We start from the raw sequence: 19,679 nt of genomic DNA on the forward strand, positions 1-19,679 counted from the left end.
TGTTCCTGTGCTCGCTGTTTGTCTCATGTGGCATTCTGGTATTTGTTTATCTTTGCCCAGAACCACTAGCTTTCATCAAAGATACTTAGACCCTTGGACAACTGTTCTAGAGTTCTTCCTGTACCGAAATGACACTTATATAGATTAATGGGGTTTGTGCTGACAGCTTTTGTGATTCTGACTGAAAATTTAGTCATGCCCAAGATAACCTATATCTCACACAGAGGAGACAGTAGGCATGTGCCATGTATTGAAGCATGGCGCAGGAGTACCAAACAAGTGCTGACACTTGATTTTCTCCCACAAGGTACAATATCATGCAGCTACCTGAAAGCAGTAGAGCCCTGCAACAGCGTGCCAAACATAGAATCATAGAATCATAGAACCATTTGGGTTGGAAAAGACCCTTAAGATCATCAAGTCCAACTGTTAACCTAACACTGCCAAGTCCACTGCTAAACCATGTCCCTAAGCACCACGTCTACACGTCTTTTAAATACCTCTGGGGATGGTGACTCAACTACTTCCCCGGGCAGCCTGTTCCAATGCTTGATAACCCTTTCTGTGAAGAAATTTTTCCTAATATCCAATCTACACCTCCCCCAGCACAACTTGAGGCCAACTTGAACAAAAACCCTAACTCTTAACAAATAGCTGAGGTGCGCACCTCTCTAACATAGACACGGTGCTTCCAGTCCTGATACTGTACAGCATCTCTGTGCCGTGTCTCCTGAAGATGAGAGTATTGCACAGTTGTCTCAGCATTTGGCCTAGTCCATGTCCTCCAGGTTTTCCCTGGCTAGGGCATCCAAATGTTTCTTTCACGTTCTTACTTATATTGTAGCCTCACAGGGGCAGGGTTGCACCTTTAGCTAGTCTTCATTTCCCTTCTGGAGAACCAGAACTACCTATTCCCTTGCTTGTTTGTCGTAGCAGCAAGTGACTTTCACTCCACTTAAGCTGATGCCATGTGGTAAGCAGCATAAATCACTGATGTCATAAAACTATAGGTCATTTGGACTCTTATGCCACTGCTGTGTTCTGCCAGGATGTTCCTCAGTTGCCTGTTCCTTGCCTCGCTGAAGAAGGGTATAGCTGAGCGAGACCAAGAGTGAGGCATACTTTTATCCTCTTAAATCATATGCATTTTTGTTGATAAAAGCTATAAACTGAGTCTTTTCAAATTATCTATTTATCCATATGTATATTTAAGTTAACAGCTTACAGGATATTTCCTTACCACTTAACTCCAAAACTACCCTTATTTTTCATTAGCTGTGCATTTACTTTGAGCACTAGGTATTATTTCAGGTGCCATTTTGACTTGTCTACCTTGGACCGCCTTAAGGTTAATGGTATGATACTTTGTTGGTTCATTCATCACTGCTGTGGAGCCAGCAGCGTTGCTGGTTTAGTCCTGTGCAGGGTGTGAGTGCTTAGCTGGGGCAGGCAGACTTGTGTCATTCTTCAGACTTTCTTCGAACACTGGGCATGCACTAGACAAGACATCTATGTTCTTCAAACACCTTGTCTAGTGCCATCAGGTACAATGCAGTGTTTATTGTAGATTCCTCCACATGCCTTTTTGTCCCACAGGTCTTCTGATCCCAAGTTCTGTTTAGGTAATTTATTTGCTAGACAAATCCTAGCAACTTTTTAAAGGGCTAATTCTGGGATCCTAGTAATTCCCTTCTGAGTTTTTTCAATCGGATGTCAGCCACAACCAGGTGTGTTACTCAGCTGCTGCACCTCAAATGACAAGACCAGTTCTTCACCATAGATATGTTACAAACCATCTTTTGGGTGTCTGTTTAAAATACCACTTTTATGAAGAAAGTCCTGCACTTTCAAATTTCAGCGTAGCAGTTTCGTGGCTAGCTGTCATTGTGTGCCTGCTGCTCACTCCTCAGTGCTCCTGGTTGCATGTGCTCAGCTTGCCTGGGTTTGAAGGGTTTGCCAGTTCCAACTCTAGGCACCATGAAACACCTAAACTGTTTCTTGAGCTGAGAAAGATAGGCTGACTACAGAGAACTAAGAGTTGTCTGTATCTTGTTTGTTTTCCTTCTGTAGCGTTCAGAAATTGTGCAGAGCCAAAGTCTGCTTTATCCAGTGGGCACAATCCAGTCAGCATTGCGCAACAGGAGGGGCACAGCCACCAGCTGCGGTAGCGTTCTGCCAGACCTTCCTTTCTAAAGGCGCAGTTCCCCACAGCTGGCAAGCGCATTCTTGTACAGAGTCACACAGTGGCCAGAGTGCAATGTGTCTGTTAAACCTGCAGTCCAGCCAGACTGCACAGGCTTTCTGGAAAAAACAAACAAACAAACAAAAAACCCAACCCAAATCCCTTTAGGCTTGAGATGTGAGTCTTTTTGTAAGAAAAAAGGTAGAATTTGTAAATCAAGTCAGTGAACTTTGTAGTTGTTTTCTGCATCTTGTTACTACAAGTATAGTGACTGTATTAAAGCCACTGACAGAGATCATCCTGCAAACCCAAACAATATGATTTATCCCAAATTCCAGAAGTGTTTCCTGGGTGGGCTCCCAAGCTTCTGGAATGAACACAAGACTGTCGAGAATAGCAAAATTGAGTAACCTGAAAGACAGTGGAAATCAAAATGAGTGAGACAGATTTTGTAGCTATCTTCTTAGAAGGCAATGAACGTTTAAGCTCAGCTGTTTCCTAGTTTGCAGCCTGGATGCAGCCCTAGCAGGCTTGGATGTATGAAGAGCTGGCAGCATGCCCTGCCCTGGAAAGCCTCAGGTCTGTCATCATGCATCTGCATTAACATGCAAAGTCAGAGTCATCAATGTCATTTGCAAGACTTGTCAGATAGAATACAGAAACCAAATGATGTATCTCAAGACTATTTTCAGTAAAAACAAACCATGTTTTCCTTTCCCTTTTGTCTCTGTGTTCAGTTAGACTGCACTAATTTGTTTTATTTTTGTCTTCATGCTATATGAAACACCACATTTAAGCTGCTTGCTATATTCAAGAATCCAGATCTGTTTCTTGTGTGATTAGCTCTTGTTGCATGGATGTCACCACATCTGAATTTGGGTCAATGTCTGACTATTAATAAGGAAGGAGTCTTTTTAATTCCTCCTTTTTTCACTGTTTGTTTCTTTGGGTTATTTGGTTGTAAAGCAAGGTCATTGCCACTGCATTTTGATGTCTCTCTGATTGGAATATTTCTGTTTAAATAACTACTCTTTAAAAAAAATTCATGGCTATCAACACCCTTCTAATGTGTATGTGACCTCAAAGTGAACCTGGGACCTTTTGTCCTTATTTCATCTTTGCAGATTCTATGGAGCTTTGAGCTTATTGCATTTTTCTCTCATTCTGTTCAGTCCATTTTGTTGTCAGTAGGGTCTCATTGCTGTATGTGGGTAGATTGCCTGGGTCTGCATCTTTTACATCCTTTACATTTGACTTAAGTGAGAATCTCTGAGTGTTTTATCTATCTCATAGCAATAAAGCTCCTCTTTCTTCCTGAAAATTGTGGCATTTAGATTAGCTCTCCTGTGTGCTTGCTTAATGCTCCTTCAGAACAGCAGAATAATTTTAATTCAGTTTATCTTTAGACACATTATTCTTGTTTTTCTAGATTGGCTTAGAACCCTTGACAATTAAACCTTTGACCATAATTTATATAGTCATTTTTTTTCATTGTTTTATGGTGAACACATAATGTGACACTTTTCAGAATTCAGCTTGTCAGACGATGCTATTTCTTCCTGTGCAGGAAAGGAAGCACAGAAGATAAGAGTTAGTGTTTCTTGCAGCTGACTTTTTAAACTTGAATATTTTATTGCAGAATGAAAAATGAACAGAATGTTTCATTTATTTATTGAAGTTGTATGTTGCACTGATATATATAACTTTGCAGGGGACTATGAGTATTGCATTACCCTCTTCATTAGAATGGGTGACAGTGTTGTCTAGTAATAAATTTGGAAAATAAAAGTGAAAAGGTGTACTTTAGTGGGCCCCTGAGAGCAGAATTTGTGATACTTTGTGGAATATTCAGTGAAAGCTCTGAAGAAGTTCATAGAACAAGTTATATAAAAGAGCTTCTAATGCTAACTATACTTTTAATGCTAATACACTTCTAAAGCATATTAAATCTTAAGATTTAAGGTCTGAATAAAAAGCTTGTTGCAGAAAGCATACTAAGACAATATTAGTGACTTCTGAGTTTCTTCCATCTATCTATACATCTGTATACTGACTACACAAAGATTACAGAATCACAGAAGAGTTGAGGTTGGCAAGGACGTCTGGAGATTATATAGTCTAACCCACCTGCCCAGAGCAGGCTCAGCCAGAGCAGGATGCTCAGAGCCATGTACAGTCAAGTTCTGAATTTCTCCAAGGACGGAGATCCACAACCTCTCTTGGCAACCTATTCTAGTGTCTGACCACATTCACAGAAAAAAAGGGTTTTCTTATGTTTAAATGGAATTTCCTGGGTTTTAATTTGTGCCCATGGCCTCTCATCTTGTCACAGGGCACCACTGAGAAGAGTCTGGCTCCATCTTTTTTACTCCCTCCCATCAGATATTGCTATACATTGATAAGATTCTCCCGGAGCCTTCTCTTCTCCAGGCTGAACAGTCCCAGCCCTTTCAGCCTCTCCCTTTATGAGAGTTGCTCAAGTCCTTTAATTATCTTTGTGCCCCTTCACTGGGCTCGGCTCCAGTATGTCCGTGTCTCTCTTGTACCAGGGAGCCCAGAACTGGACACAGCACCCCACGTGTGGACTCAACAATGCTGACTGGAGGGATAGGACCACCTCCCTCAACTTGCTGAACATACTCTGCCTCATATAGTCCATGAGGCTGCTGGTGGCCTTCTTTGCCACAAGGGTACATTGCTGGCTCATGGTCAATTTGGTGTCCACCAGTATCCCCAAGTCATCTTCTGCAAAGCTGCTTTCCAGCCAGTCGGCCCCAAGCATGTACTGCTGCATGGGGTTATTCTTGCCCAGCTGCAGGACTCAGCATTTCCCTTTGTTGAACTTTGACATTTCTGTTTGCTCATTTCTCTAGCCTGTTTCAGTCCCCCTGAATGGCAGGAAAACCATCTGGTCTCTCAACCACTCCTCCCAGTTTGGTACCACCTGCAGACTTCTTGAGGGTGTACTCTGCTCCACTGTCTAGGTCATCAATGAAGAGGTTAAACAGTGTTGGCCCCAGTATTGACCCCTGGGGTACACAACTAGTGACTGACCTCCAAATGGACTTCTTGCTGCTAATCCACAACCCTCTCAGCCTGGCAGTTCAGCCAGTTTTCACACCAGCTCACTGTCATTTTCTCTCACCTGTATTTCATCAGCTTGCCTATGAGGATTTTATAGAAAACTGTGTCAAAAGTCTTCCTGTGTCAAGATAAACAACATGCACTGCTCTTCCCTCAGCAAGCCAGTCATCTCCTTGCAGAAAACTATCAGGTCAGTCAGGCATCATTTCGTCTTCATAAATCCATGCTGACTACTCCCAGTCACCTTGTCCTTAATGTGTTCGGAAAATATTTCCAGGATTTGTTTCTATCACCTTCCCAAGGATTGAGATAACTTTGCCCAGCCTGTAATTCCTGGGATCCTCCTTCTTGCCTTTCTTGAAGGTCAGAGTGACATTTGCTTTCATCCAGTCAATAGGAACCTCCCTTGACCACCATGAAGTTTCAAAGAGTATTGAAACTGGCCTTGCAATGACATTGGCTACATCTTGTCACGTCCCATGCATGGACTTCAGTATATCCAGTTCACTTAAGCATTCCCTAATGTGATTCTTCTCCATCAAGGTTAAATCTTCCTTGCTCTAGACTTTCCCACTGGTCTTGGGGACCTGGGATTCCTGAAAGCAAGTCCTACTAGTAAAGACTGAGGTGAAGAAGGCATTGAGTATTTCAGTCTTTTCTGTGTCACTTGCCACCAGGTCTCTGCATCATTCAGCAGTGGGCCTGCATTTTCCCTAAGCTTTTTTTGGTTTTGCTGATGATGCTGCTGTTACACCTGTAGAAGCCTTTCTTGTTGCCAGTTGAATCAGCCCTCACCAGACTGAACTACAGGTGGGTTTTGGCTTCCCTAAATCCATTGCTGTATGCTCAGACAGGGTCTCTATATGCCTCCTGGGTCACCTGGGTCCTCCTTCCACTTCTTGTATGCTTCCTTTTAATGTCTGAGTTTAGTCAGGAGCTCCCTGTTCATCCATGCAGGCCTCTTGCCACCTTTGCTTGATTTCCTGCAAGTTCGTATGGTCCATTCCTGAGCTTGAAGGAGCTTGAAGCTTTTTTCTGTTCTCTCAGGATCCTGAACTCCACCATTCATGATCACTGCAGCCAAAGTTGTCCCTGACCTTCACAGTCCCAGCAGTTCTTCCTTCTCTGTAGGCATGAGGTCCAGCAGAGTGTCTCCTTTCCTTGGCTCCTCAGTCATTTGCATCAAAAAGTTACCATCAGCACATTCCAGAGGCCTCCTGGACTGCCTGTGCCCTGCTGTGTTGCACTTCCAGCAGATGTTGGGGTTGCTGAAAACCGTCATGAGGACCAGGACCTGCAACCATGAGGCTTCCACCAGTTGTCTGAAGAAGGTCTACCTCAGGACCTGCTGTCTTTGTATTCCTGATCAGGCAGTCTGTAGCAGACACCCACCACAGTGTCACCATAACTCTCAGCTGGTTCAGCCAGTGTCCCAAGGCAGAGCTCCATGCATCCCAGCTGCCCTCTCACAAACAGAGCAACTTGCCCTTCCAGTCTGTCCTTGCCAAACTGCCTGTACCCATCCATGGAGCACTCCAGTCTTGTGATCAGCAGTTATTTTTAAGGACACCATTAGTGCTGTCGCTTCAGGGGGTAGTCCTAGCTGTTAAGGCAGATTCCTAGCACTGTGGTACTATGCAGTGCAGGGGCGGGAACAGCAAGTATTTGTCAAGACAAGCAACTTTAATTATTTTCACAAAATTTAAATTCAGACAGACATTCAGAAACTAGTTTCCAGGAAACTAGCTTCCTCAGAAGTGCTCATGATTAACATAATTAGCAGTTTTTTCTGATTACTACACATACTTAAACATATTGAGAGTAAACATAGTTGGATGAGCATTTACCTGGCAATAGAACATGGAAGCTTATGAAAGGATTAATTTTATTCAGATATTGCTGACACTCTACAATGATTCTGCACTACGATTCTTTAAATTTCCTTTAACTGTATGTTGTATTTTATACAAAAAATTGGAAGAAGAACATGCAGAATGCAATTTATCTCCTCCAGAGCACGAATGTAACTGATCTGTTTCAATGACCATAGTCAGTAGCATGCCAGTTCCATGCAGAAATAGCATACGCAAAAGCACAGGGCTGGTCTGTACTGCTGTGTGCCGTGCTGCTTGCATGAGCCAAGCTGAGGCTAATCAGAGCAGAAGAATCCATCCCTCTTTAACAGTTTATCAGATGTCAATTTCATAGAGCTGGGGCTTTTTTGTTGCTTGATTTTTTATCTATTTGTTCCTTTGCTGTGGTATTATAAACAGAAGACATGCATTCTTCTCATTCTTCTGTATTTGACTTTGCTCTGGCCAGAATTTGTTTCCTGCTTTAGTGGAGAAGCTGCTTTGCACATACTGATGTTCATTTTCTTATACAGTCATTGCTCCACTTGTTCTTCCGTCAGGAGAGGTCTTTGACATACTGGAGTATGAGTGAGATTTGACCTAAAAATTCTATGTTTGTCTGTTTACTGTAGAATTTTCTTTTTTCTAAAGTTCTTAGTGAATGCTAAGAAGGAAGCATAAATAAGTTGGGCAATATGTCAGGGAATTTATGTGACTAGCAGCTTGGTTACCAACTAATGCCTGTTTGTCCTTTGCATCATCTGCATTCAGAAGAAGAGACAGGAGTTTGCAATAATGAAGGCTTGGAACCTTTTGTCATTGTTGCTTTTGAGAATGGAGAATTTTAAAATGTAAAATAAGAAGACTACCAAAGCAAGGGGAGGTCTGTGGGTAGTACTGCAACCTTTAATAGCCACATCTGCACTTCTGTATTGATAGAGGCATATTTATATGTGATGTTATTCCTGCATCTTAAGTATCTCCTTTGAGCCTGGAAGTTGCATTGAAAGACATGAAGCTTCTGTGGAAGCCTTTGGTATTTAACTTGCATGTTGGACTTTTTATTCTATGAGAGGGTCACTGCTCCTCCATGCCAGCAACTGGCCTCTTCCTTTCCCTACTGTAGGAGATGCTTAACATAGACAAGTAACTCAAAACCCAACTGTACAAGGTCCTGAGTAACGTGCTGTTGTTGATCCAGCTTTGATCAGGAGGGTTGGGTTAGGCGATTTCTTAATCTCTCCATTCCAACCTTAGCTATTCTGGCATTCTGTGAATTAATCGACCAGAGACACAATAATTCCCCAGATGCCTGATGAGCTTTAATACCCTTGCCAGGATTTTCATTCCCTTCAGTGTAATCTACTCGAGGTGCACATTTGCAGAGGAGTATTGTTAATAATAACAATATTTTATCATATGGAAATTTTATCCAAAGAAGTTAGCATTGTTTATGGTCTCAATTTCTATTGGTGGTAACACTGCTGTATCTTGTGACAGGTGGAGGTGTTCTGATTTTATCTGTTGTAAGAGTGGTTTGAATCTTATCTTTTGCAGACAAGCTGAAGAATAAACTTTCCTTTCAAATATCCATGAAGGTCTTAGCCATGATACCTGCGTGCACAACCACGAGATAAAGTTAATATTTATTCCACAAGTGGAAGGAGAACACAATGCTGATAAAGAGTTTCTTTTTCAGTAGCGTTGATATAAAACACTGCTGCCTGTCAATCACATTTTGAAGTGGTTAACATTTATTTTATTAAAATGGGCACAAAATCCTCAACAAATATTATAACTAAATATCACAGTTATGTCTTTCCGCAGCTTTCTGTACCACGTTTCATTAACCCCTGTCATATTTGCATCGTATAATAAGGGTGTTGTCAACCCAGCACCTCTTCTTGAGCTCTTCTGAAGTACTGAAGTCTGCACTGTGGATCTGAGAGGATGATTGTGTCCAGTGCGTGTGATTACTCTTTCTTACACCTAAAGGAAGTAAAACAGTAGGACAAGTTCTTTCTGTTACATCTGTGCTATTTGATTATCTGCCATGGTAATGAATGCATGTAAATGAGAGCAGAACACATCAAAGACTGGACCTTTCAGTGCATCCTCCTCCTCGTTGTCCTCATGGTTGAAAAGAAATGCAGATTTGGATTGTTCTTGTTCATGATTACTTAAGTCTTATTTTGTTAGAAAAAGGTAGATAACTTTGAGGGCTGCTATGTAAGAACTCTGCATGGTTAATTTATATGGACTAGTAGAGATTTTTGCACATATTAACTGTATTAATTTGAGGGGAAAAGCATAAATTTTGGAAATTCCACAATGTAAATTTCATCAGTGTTTGCTGAAATTCAGGATTTTTTTTTTTTTTTAAATAAGGTTTCCATATCTGAGTATGATTAGCAATGAAGTGATAAGATTCAGAGGATGATGTGATTAAAAAAATGTGAATATTTGTATGGCTTTATTTGGATATGTAAAGGTGCACATGCTTCTGGTCATCCAATATGGAAGCAGCTGTATGAACCTCTCTTAACCAGTTCACAGTAACTTCCAGCACTGGAACATTCTGACAGAAGGAAAGTGAAAGGAAAAAAACACACTCCAAAAGACATGGAAGAAACAGAAGGGCATAAAAACGGTGATGTGTTAAATTTTATAAAGATGGGAGAGGTTTTTGTCCCTTCGATTGCTGATGTTTGCTTCCTACATCTTTAATAATAGATTACCATTTTAAAGTAGTGTGTAGGAACGTCATTTCATGGCAGAAAAGGAAACAAGCACTTGGAAGTAAATTTGTGAGGAGATACTTTTGTGCCAAAAGATTTTGTGCGTAGTGCTTTAGTGAGTGCTTCACAGATGCAGTACTTCTCCTCGTTTCTTTCTTTTCACTGGGATATTTTCAAGGCAATATACTTAAACCAGTTTAATTTGAAAAATACTTCTCTTGAGTATCCTCTGACCATGCAGCTAGACCCACAGTCAGCGACAACTTTGAGCTGTATGCACCTTGTCCTGCAGGAACTTCCTTCAGAAAGGGAAAGAGAAAACTCAGAAAATTAGGCATCTGTTTGACCAATCAAGGTGACTGATTTTTTTAATGGAAAAAACACAAGGCAACTAGATATATCAAACCAGAAATAACAGTGTTTGTGCCTAATTCTTCACTTGTGTACTATGCCCTTGCAGAGCAGGTCTTGATCTGATCCAGCTTAAAGAATTTTGAAGTTACATCAAGCTCTCCACAGTCTCCTCTGGTTCTTGGGAATTTTGTTTCCAGGCTCCTGGATCTGCTCCACATCTACTGTCACCCACTGATGTCTCCCAGATCCCTTCCTGAGCTTGCTCAGCAGTCCATTGACAGACAGGGCAATTTCACTTGTGTCAAAGAAGTCTACTGACCCCATCATTTCTTAAAGAATTGTATCTTTAGTATCTTACAAATATAGCCAATACCAGATGTCACATGGAGATTGAAGATCCTCAAGAAAATCTCATCAGCATGAGAAACTGTGTAAGGAAAGCACAATTCAACTCCTAAGGAGAAATGAGTTTTGTTCTGCTTTTCATCTTCTACAAGTGGAGTATTCAGAGAAATGATTTGGTCACTGAAGCTCCTGTGATGACAAACCCAAACTCAGACTCTGTGATTAGGTCTTGTAAATGAATGGCTTTGTTCCTTTACAGCAGGGATGGGGAACCTTCTCGCTGCTGGGGCCATGGAAACTGTGCAAACACCTGCACTGGTCTGTGCATTAATGGGCTCCCAGGGATGTCAGCTAGTAACTGCCCGGCCTGGGTGAAATGAAGTGAAGAGCTGCATCTGGCCTACAAGCTGTAGGATCTCAGATCCTGCTCTAGAAATTCAGTAGCAGAATTGTATGATACTATTATAAGAACACCTTTAATAGTTTTTAAGTTGTTAAAGCAGCTAACTAGACAAAAGAGATCACGTAACAGCACATTTCAGTTTATGCTGCTTTAGTATAGAAACTTGCTGTGTAATTAGAGATAAAAAATAAGTAAATTAATGACATCTTTTTAGTGAAATCTTTTTATCTTGTTCAATCTACAATGTAGCACACATGAACTAACAGTTACAATATCATATTAACCACCTGTAATGGGATACAAAGGGGAAAACAATGAAGCATTCATCTATGAACATTAAGACATTTATCTGTGAAATTATGGTTATGTTGTTTTCCTTCAGTTGCTGACTACTGTTTAGTGCCATTTCTCAAAAAGCAAAATATAGTGGTCTGTAAATATGCTATGGATGTATAGTTCAGTCCTCACAATAAACAACAGCTAGCAGAGTGAGTTGTAATTCACTCAAGTCCACTAAATTTTTGTTCACTGCTTTTTGATCCAGAGAAAAGCCTTGCATTCTTCTTATAGAGTACCTTAATAAATTAATCTAATAACTTAAATTTTTAAAACTGGTGAAGCATGTAGTGCAGCTACTATGGATTTCTACTGTTGAAAATTTCACATGTATTGTTTTTCTTAAAGCTGCAACTTGTCACATCATGCAAATGGGTCAGAATAACTGCTGTCTTTTAGCTTAAAAAGAAGGAGGTATTTTGGTTTTCTGGCCACATTAAAAGCGCTGAAAAGGTACTGTCTTTTTTAAGTGAGGCTTATCATTCTCTGATCAGAAGTACAATGCTTGCCAGTGAACTAAGGAGGAGAAGAAAGGAAAGAAAATCTTTCTATATCAAGATACATAGCCACCCCCAAATCTATTTTGGCCTGGATTTGGGCTTTATCCACGGCAAGACTTTCCCTATCTGTAGTACAATTAGTTTGAGAACAAAAATACAAGCTTTGGCATAAGGTTTTGACCAAGCTACCTTATTGCTGATCCCTAGAAAATGCCTCTGACATTTGAAAAGGTTGTTGAAATTGCCTGTGAATGTTTTCAGTGGGAGAGGATGCCTGTATGGAGCAGCACTAACAAGGAGGAGAATTTGTGTCATCCCAGCTGGTTTTACTCATCAGCCTTTGCTAAATGAAACGTTGTGAGCCGGGATCAGGAAGGGAGTTGGCTTTTGTACGTTCAACTCCAGAGCGCTCTGTGAAGCAAATTTTGTAATGAAAGCCTTGGAAATGTTCTTGACCTATTGTAGGAAAGGATTACCAGGAGGGAGTTCTTGCATCTATTTTCACAGTGTAAGCTTCCCGATAAATAGTGACCTTGAGGTCTTTTGTATTGCCTGTTCTGAAAGTCTTTGATAAGGGTAAAGAACTGAGTGGCTTTAGATTTACAAAAAGATAATAACCACCTGATGATTTTTAAGAAGCAAATAATTAGCTTAGCCAAAGCTTGTATAGGCTGAAGGATTTATAATCTTCAGTCTAAACTACTAGTGGCAGGAGTCTTAAGGATCTATGAATTAGGTTTCTGCCACAAAACCACTGCAAATTTGAATGAAGAAAAGAGCTCAGCAAGATTGGTTTGCTTATGGAGAAAAATGTCTGAGGAGCTGACCTCATTTTTACCAAGTGAGGGATGTAGTTATTTAAACATAGCTATCAGGAGGAAATTATTGAAATGGCTATGTTAACCATTCAGTAGCAGACCCAGAAAGAGATGGCTTTGTGCCTATCCCAAGGACCCAGAATTTTTAGAATTTTAGGAATCTCACATAGGATTCTGTGGTAGTGAGCTCTTTGGTGCCACCAAAGCAACTGTGTGATGTAGCCTTAAACCCAAATAGTTAACAAACAGGAGACATGTCACTGCTAGTTGCCTGGGGACAGATTGGTGGGGTTTTTATTTGATGGTTTACATAGTCACGGTGTGCTCTGTAAGAGCTCTGCCTGCTCAAGAGTTTGATAGCAGAGGGTCAGATGTTTCATTGACACTCTGTAGTTCTGCTAATCTCAGCAGGATTCACGGGGGTATTAGTGCAGTAAGTGGTTTATTAGAAGAGATAATTAGCACAAAGCAGATGAGGATTTCATAAATAAGGAGACTTGGTCTGCATCACTGCAACCTAGTTTAGGTCCCCTTGTTGAGCCTTCTTACCTCTCAGCTCCCCAGTGCTTGGTACGTCCAGCAGCACACACCCAGGACGGACAAATCCCGTTGAGGAATGGCCATTTCACATAAGACCTGCCTGGATGATACAGTGATGTGAACAAAAGCACTTCAAAAAGCAGCACACACGCACACAGTTTCAGTGTCTCCTGCAATGGGAGCTAGCAGGCAGCTGGAACAGATGCGGGCAGCAGGGCAGTGAGCTGAGGAGCGAGGAGGCACTGGGGAAAAGCAAACCTCAGCTGGTCTGTCAAAAGACTCCAGCTACAGTCCTTGGAACTGGCTGCAGGCAGAGAAGGCTTTTTGATCTATAGTCCACCAGGCAATTGAGCTTTTCTCAGGTGGGAATTTAGATTTGCAGGTGAAAGGAGAAAATAAAGCATATGTGCAGCATGAAAAATATCAGAATCTAGGCTACATTTAAAGAAATAACAAGTAATTTTGTTCGTTCATTCCAGGCTTACCTGCAGATTGACAGACAAAAGCTACTTCAAATCAATACATTTTCATCAAAGCAAGTCATATTCTTAGACTCTTTCCATGTTACTAAATATGCATGAGACTGAGAGTCCAGTGCTGCTCACGTGGGAATGAGTGAGTGGTTCTGATTGGGATGGGAAACTATTAGACTCCTGTTGCCTTCCAGTACCCAGAGCCTTCCCTTGAACTGCATGTGATTTCCCTCCCACCTTCCTCAGTCTGCTCGAACTCTTGGAAATTATGGCAGCACAGTTTATCTCCTATACATTGATCCAGAAGGGGAACTTTGATTTAAGCACTGTAGAATTACCTTTATACATGTGGTAGTAAAACTAATCTAGGAAACTGCTGTACGGTGTAGGTTAGCATGAAGTCATGATCCATGTGTCTTTGCTTACAAATGGTAGTTTTTAACCAGGCACTGAGGTAAAACACATTTTTTAACTCCTCTTCACAGCTTGCTTTTCTAACCATACATCTGATAAATTTGTATTACATTGGTTTTCCACAATAGAAAATCACTTTAAGACCTTAGGGAAGATATCAAGGAAACTGTACTTTCAAAATCACATTTTTGAAAGTAAATACAATTTATTAAGGAAAAAGGGCACCACTGTTTCCCTGATCACTCAGTACACAAGATTATCTCATCATAATTTGTTAATGTACTGTCAGGATATCCTCAGATATGAATATTACCATTTATTAACCACAGACCCCCAGGTGAAGATTTGAAGCCCTGCACGCTTCCAGTACAGAGGAAACAATCCTGCAGCACAATCTCCCTCCCTGTGTTTCCAGTACCATTGGTACCTAGGGTTTACCTTGTAACTATCTAGCAAGCTTATGATACCATTAGTGCTCTCCTGTGCAGACTAGCCTTCAGCCAGCTTGTGCTCTGTTACCAATGACAAAATCCAGTGCATTTGGAAGGGTTAGTCAATTCTTCTAAGAATTTGTTGCCTTTCATGGCAATGGTCTATTACAAAATTCTTTCCTGAAATGGAAAATGTGGGAGATACCCTAGTATCTACACTTTCACTTATTGCAAGTGTGGTGCGAAGGAGTTGAGATATTTTGATGGCTATCAGTGATATGTGGCCAAGTTTGCTGGCTACACAGAGGATGGGGACTCCCAGGAGTATTCATACACCCAAATAATTGCCAGAACTTCTTTCTCTAGTTGTACTTTTTCACTGGACAGGACGTGATGTGTATGATGGTGGTCTTGCCATGCCGTTGTCATGCTGTTGACATGGCACGGCTCTCAGCCCTGGTTTGCCCAGGTCGAAGATGATCAGACTCAATAAAGCAAAAGAACATCCTGATTTCGGTGAGTATCTTCTTCAGTGCTGGGCTTAGTTCTGTTCTATGCTGAGGTCTTAAGAAGTCACTTGTAAAGTTGACCATGACTAATTTGGAGACTTTCAGCTGGGGTGTGGTTTAGAAAGCTGTTCATTTCTGTCTCTCAGTTGGGTTTTATCCTTTCCAGCAGAGAGCCAGTAACTGGTAGTATGAGTGCATCTAAATATGATTTGTGGAGTGCATCTAAATATGATTTGTGAGGTCTTGGGCCTTAAGTGTTGATGTTCTTTCTTCAGTTATCTTCCCTGATGTGGAAATAAAACCTGCAGTGAGTATTTGTGTATGTGTGTGCACCTGTGTGTCAAGTGTGAAGTGTAGGCTCTCTTTTGTATTGATATGGTGCCATACATGTGCCATCAGTACCTTTTCATTTTTAGTAGAATCACATCAGTTTACAAACTCAAAGTAACTAGTGGCACGTTCACTGTTACTCTGGAAAAAGCAAATAAGACATAATCCCTGCACCATAGGAGGGCAATATACTTCATAAGAGCTTGACCCATTATCTTTCTGATGTAGCTTTCGTATCACAATAAAAATCATCAGTCTGGAACAGAACAGTTGACAGCATGACTCAGTAGAGCCACAAAATGACAGATGCTAGAAATAAAAAATAAACAAACTGCGCCACTTCATTGCTGTCAAAGCAAGATCCTTCACCTGTTGTTTCTGCTACTTATGCAGTCAGCTGATAGTTTGGGGGACATGTTTTCTGTTCGCAGGACAGATTATTGATATGACATGAAAATTTGGTATGGTTTTATTTCTTTGCTAAGATTACACATTACTTCTCAGGATGTAACTTCTACAGCAGCAGACACGTGCTTCGCTTGCTGTTTCCAAGCTGGTGATCCCAGCCAGTCCCGTGAACCAGCACGCTCTGTCCCTCTGCTTTGGATCCACTTGCAGCATCACTTCTCTTCCTGGCTACAGGGCTTCCCTTGGCCCTCAGCTCTCAGTATTTGCAACCAAGCCCTCTCCTTGTCCATTTATATGGAGCCAGGCCCCCCCAAAAAACCCTCAGACCATAGAGCTTAATTCTCCCCAGACCTGACAGTGCAGCCAGCAGAGTTGGGAGTTACCTGCAGTGGTCTCCAGGCAGTTCATTCAGCCTGAACTGTGCCTTCTGTTCACTCTGTAAGAAGGATGGCTATTGCATATCAGCTTTCATGCTGGCTGTAGCAGTCTGCAGGTCAAAGCTTTGCTTGAAGGCAGCTGTGTCTTCCAGCAAAGCAGGCAGAGCACATTGCAGTGTTCTGTCTGATCTGCCTGATGACATGTCACTGAAAATGAGGGTTTCATTATTCAACAGCAGCACATAAAAGTGGATTGCACATGCTGAATGGTTTTAGCTGGGAGAAGAGCTAGAAGATGCTGAGGAAGATGGTTAAGTTTCTTCTTCTGCCTTAGAGCAGAAGCTGTGCATCTCAAACAGTGCCCTAAGCTTCTACCAGGGCACTGCCTAGCGCTACCAGGCATTTTGGGGGTAGATAGGACAGGATGAGGAGGCTTTACAGTTGACATTGCCTTACTTGATACTCATAATTAAACATTAATTTGCTCAGGGATTTGAATCCAGGGCTACATCCATATTCGTAAATGAAGTAGCACCAGAGAACATTCCTGGGCACTGGAACTCCATCCTCTGTCCTGCTGAATTGTTTTAGCAGTCCCTGCCCTGCCCTTGTCCCGTGCTAACCTGAATGCTCCCAAGCTGTTCCCAGCGTGGTTCAGGAGTTGGCACAGGCCCTTGCAGTGGGCAGTTTGCATGCAGCCACCCTGTGTTGGAGGGTAATAGTGTGGATGCTGGCTGTTCTGTGCAGGTTGGACGACCCTGGGCATATTTAATTTCCTAGTATAGATGCAGCCCACCAGCTCCACTTCTTACCTCCCTGTGAGAAATCTCTCCCATTTGCTCAATAGCTAGTTCAACCCAATACATAGATAGAGAACAGTGCGGAAAAGGAGGACTGAGCATTGTCTACCCAGAAGTCAGGGCAGGGATCTGAATCAAGAACTCCCAATTTTCTGATGGAGGGTACCAGTCATCAGACAGTATGTGTTTGCTGAGGCAATTTGGTCTCGTATTGCAGCAATTCAACTTTTTTATGGTGAACTTTGATAGTATATGAGTCAGAGGTACAGGGAAGGAGAATGACCCTCCAGCCTGGTGAGTAGGCATGCTCTTGGGAGGGGAAGCTCCTGGGCACTTGTCTCTGCTTTGATACATGTTCAGTAATACATAGAAGATGAGAGGAGACAGAGCCCATCAGCCAGTGTTGATGTGGTGAGCAATGCAGGTCTAGATTCACATTGCATCAGGAAGATGAGGGAATTGCAACTCTGGAGCTCATGTTCTGGTTGAGTACTTCTATGCCACAGCCTCTGGAAAGGAAATTTTCAACACTACAGATCTAACCCAGCTTTCCTTACAGCTTCTCAGAAAAAGAATTTTTGAAAAAAGAAAGTGTAAAGGTTGGGTTACATGTAGGCCTACATGTCCAGGGTAGAAATGGTGGTGGTGGTGGATGCTTATTTTTGTGAAAAAGAGGAGAAAAAAAGAAATGTGGTTTGATCCATATTGGAGGGGTTTTGACTGCTGTAGTGCAAACTGTTACTTGTTTCGCTGTGCTTAGATCAATAATGTAACAGCAGCCCACCCCTCTCCCTTAGAAAGCTGTCTCACAGTCAGCAGTTAATGAGCTAGTAATGGCAAAAATGTAAAGGGTCCTGCCTTGTTACGCCCAGAAAAGGCTCACATGTTGGCTTTCAGTAGAATGAGAAAAAATTTACTTTGGAGAGCCGAAATGCAAAGGAAAGTTTCTAGTAGTTCTCAACTGGTTTGTATGATTTCTCTAATTCTTAAACCTTCATAAACATGTATGATGAGATTTTTCTCAAATGGCAAACTATAGCTGTGAAAAGACAGTGTTTTCCAGTTCGCTACAAAAAGAATACCTTTTCCTTCCCTTCAAAGAAGCTAAGTATTGATGGGCACTCACAACAGGGAGGAGGAAAGCCTTCACTTACTGATTTTTAGTGTTCTAAAAATGAGGATTTACCAGTGCTGCCCTGGAACGATAGTGCTGTGGCTGAGCAATGCGGAGGGAAGTCGCTTGCCTTGCCTCTGTAGACTTTTCTGTCTATCCTGCCTGAAGTCTTTGGGAAGCTGCTACCAACATAAAACACTTAGCATCTGTAAAGGGAGAGCAGAACATCTATCAAACATGGAAAGATCAAGAACTGTGACTCCCTGCGGAGTAACTGTTGGGAGGGAAACAGCTGAATAATGTTGAACATACTCAGATCTCTGACTTCACCTAATGCACACTGTGAAGGCTGTGTTTGTAGTCAAACGATGATTCATTTTTCTGGATGTGGAAAAGCTTTTGTGCTTCTGCCTTAAAAGACACTGCTCTATTATTTGTTTGAGAGGCAACGCCAGTTGCTTCTGCCTTCTCTTAGACAAATATAAGCATAAATATTAATCTGGAGTGTGGGGTTTTTTTGCTGAAAAGGCGGGCCTGGCTGTGGAACAACTTGGAAGGTGGCTTGGTGCTTGGTACGCTGAAAAGACTTGAGAGATGACAAGGGCATTTAAAAACCCAACTTTCTAAAAAAGTTCAAGTTCCCTAAACCTCAGTGATAATTTTTCCCTTCTTGGATATCAAGAGTATTCACTGGACATGCTCATGCTTAGGAATCAGGAACCACTGTGGTTTTGAGGACAAAATCACTGAAACAGCTCACCTCTTCACTTTGAAAGGCTCCTCACCCCAATCTCTAAAACAGCATTTAAACTTCAGCCCATCCACTACTGAAGGTTTGGGTACAGGAAGACTTCTCTGATAGCCTTTCCTCACTGCCCAGCCTTGGTAGCTTGGCAGGGTCAAGGCAGAGCACTGCAATGGGATATTCTGTGCTACTACTCTCTCTTCCCGAGGCAATTTCCTCAAATTTTGGTTGCCCTAATGCTCCCAGCAGGACCTTTTTCTGCTTTAGCAGGTGATGATGGGTAGAAAATGCAGGTGATATTTCCTTGAACGGTTCTTGGCAGGAGTAAACCTATCCTAATAGTAAGTGCAAGTATTTTTAAAGTGAGTGTTACATGTTCAGTGGCTGTTCCTTGGTATATGTGCCTGACATATGATATGGCTTTTCTTATGATGCTTCTGTCCCATCTCAGAAAACATGTTGCTGCCTCTGAACAACTCAGAAACCACTTAATTAGCAAATTGCCTTCCACAGTTATTTCTGTGAGGAGTAGGTTATTGTCTCGGAAGCATCAAACTCAATGGGAAAAATATCCAAGAAGTGCTAATTTTTTCTCTGGAAATAGCACCATTGGGGTGAGCAGACAGACAGCGTCAAAATGAAATGAAATCTCACACACGTGGTTGCTATTTTGTGGAAATTACCTTCCCTTTTCCAAAGACAGAAGTCTTCCACTGGGAGCTGGAAGGTACAAAACAGCTTGACAACACAGCATGTGAATGCATGTCTCTAACATAAGCATAGCTAATATTTTCTACTATTGTTGTGTAGCACTCTCTGGGCAGCAATCAGTTCCATTTAAATACGATGAATATGAAAGTAATAATGTTTCAAATTTCACCCTTGTACATATTGTCAGGGGAAAGAATGTTGATAATTTGTTTTA

General features: G+C 41.7%; 1 protein-coding gene across 2 annotated transcripts in view; it reads left to right on the top strand.

Annotated features, from left to right (window-relative positions):
- The window catches only part of GPR158 (G protein-coupled receptor 158), a 206,752-nt gene that overhangs the window by 162,975 nt on the left and 24,098 nt on the right, over positions 1-19,679 (top strand). The gene's annotated exons all lie outside the window — the stretch shown is intronic.

The sequence above is a fragment of the Haliaeetus albicilla genome, chromosome 2, assembly GCF_947461875.1.
Source record: "Haliaeetus albicilla chromosome 2, bHalAlb1.1, whole genome shotgun sequence".
NCBI classification, from domain to species: Eukaryota; Metazoa; Chordata; class Aves; order Accipitriformes; family Accipitridae; genus Haliaeetus; species Haliaeetus albicilla.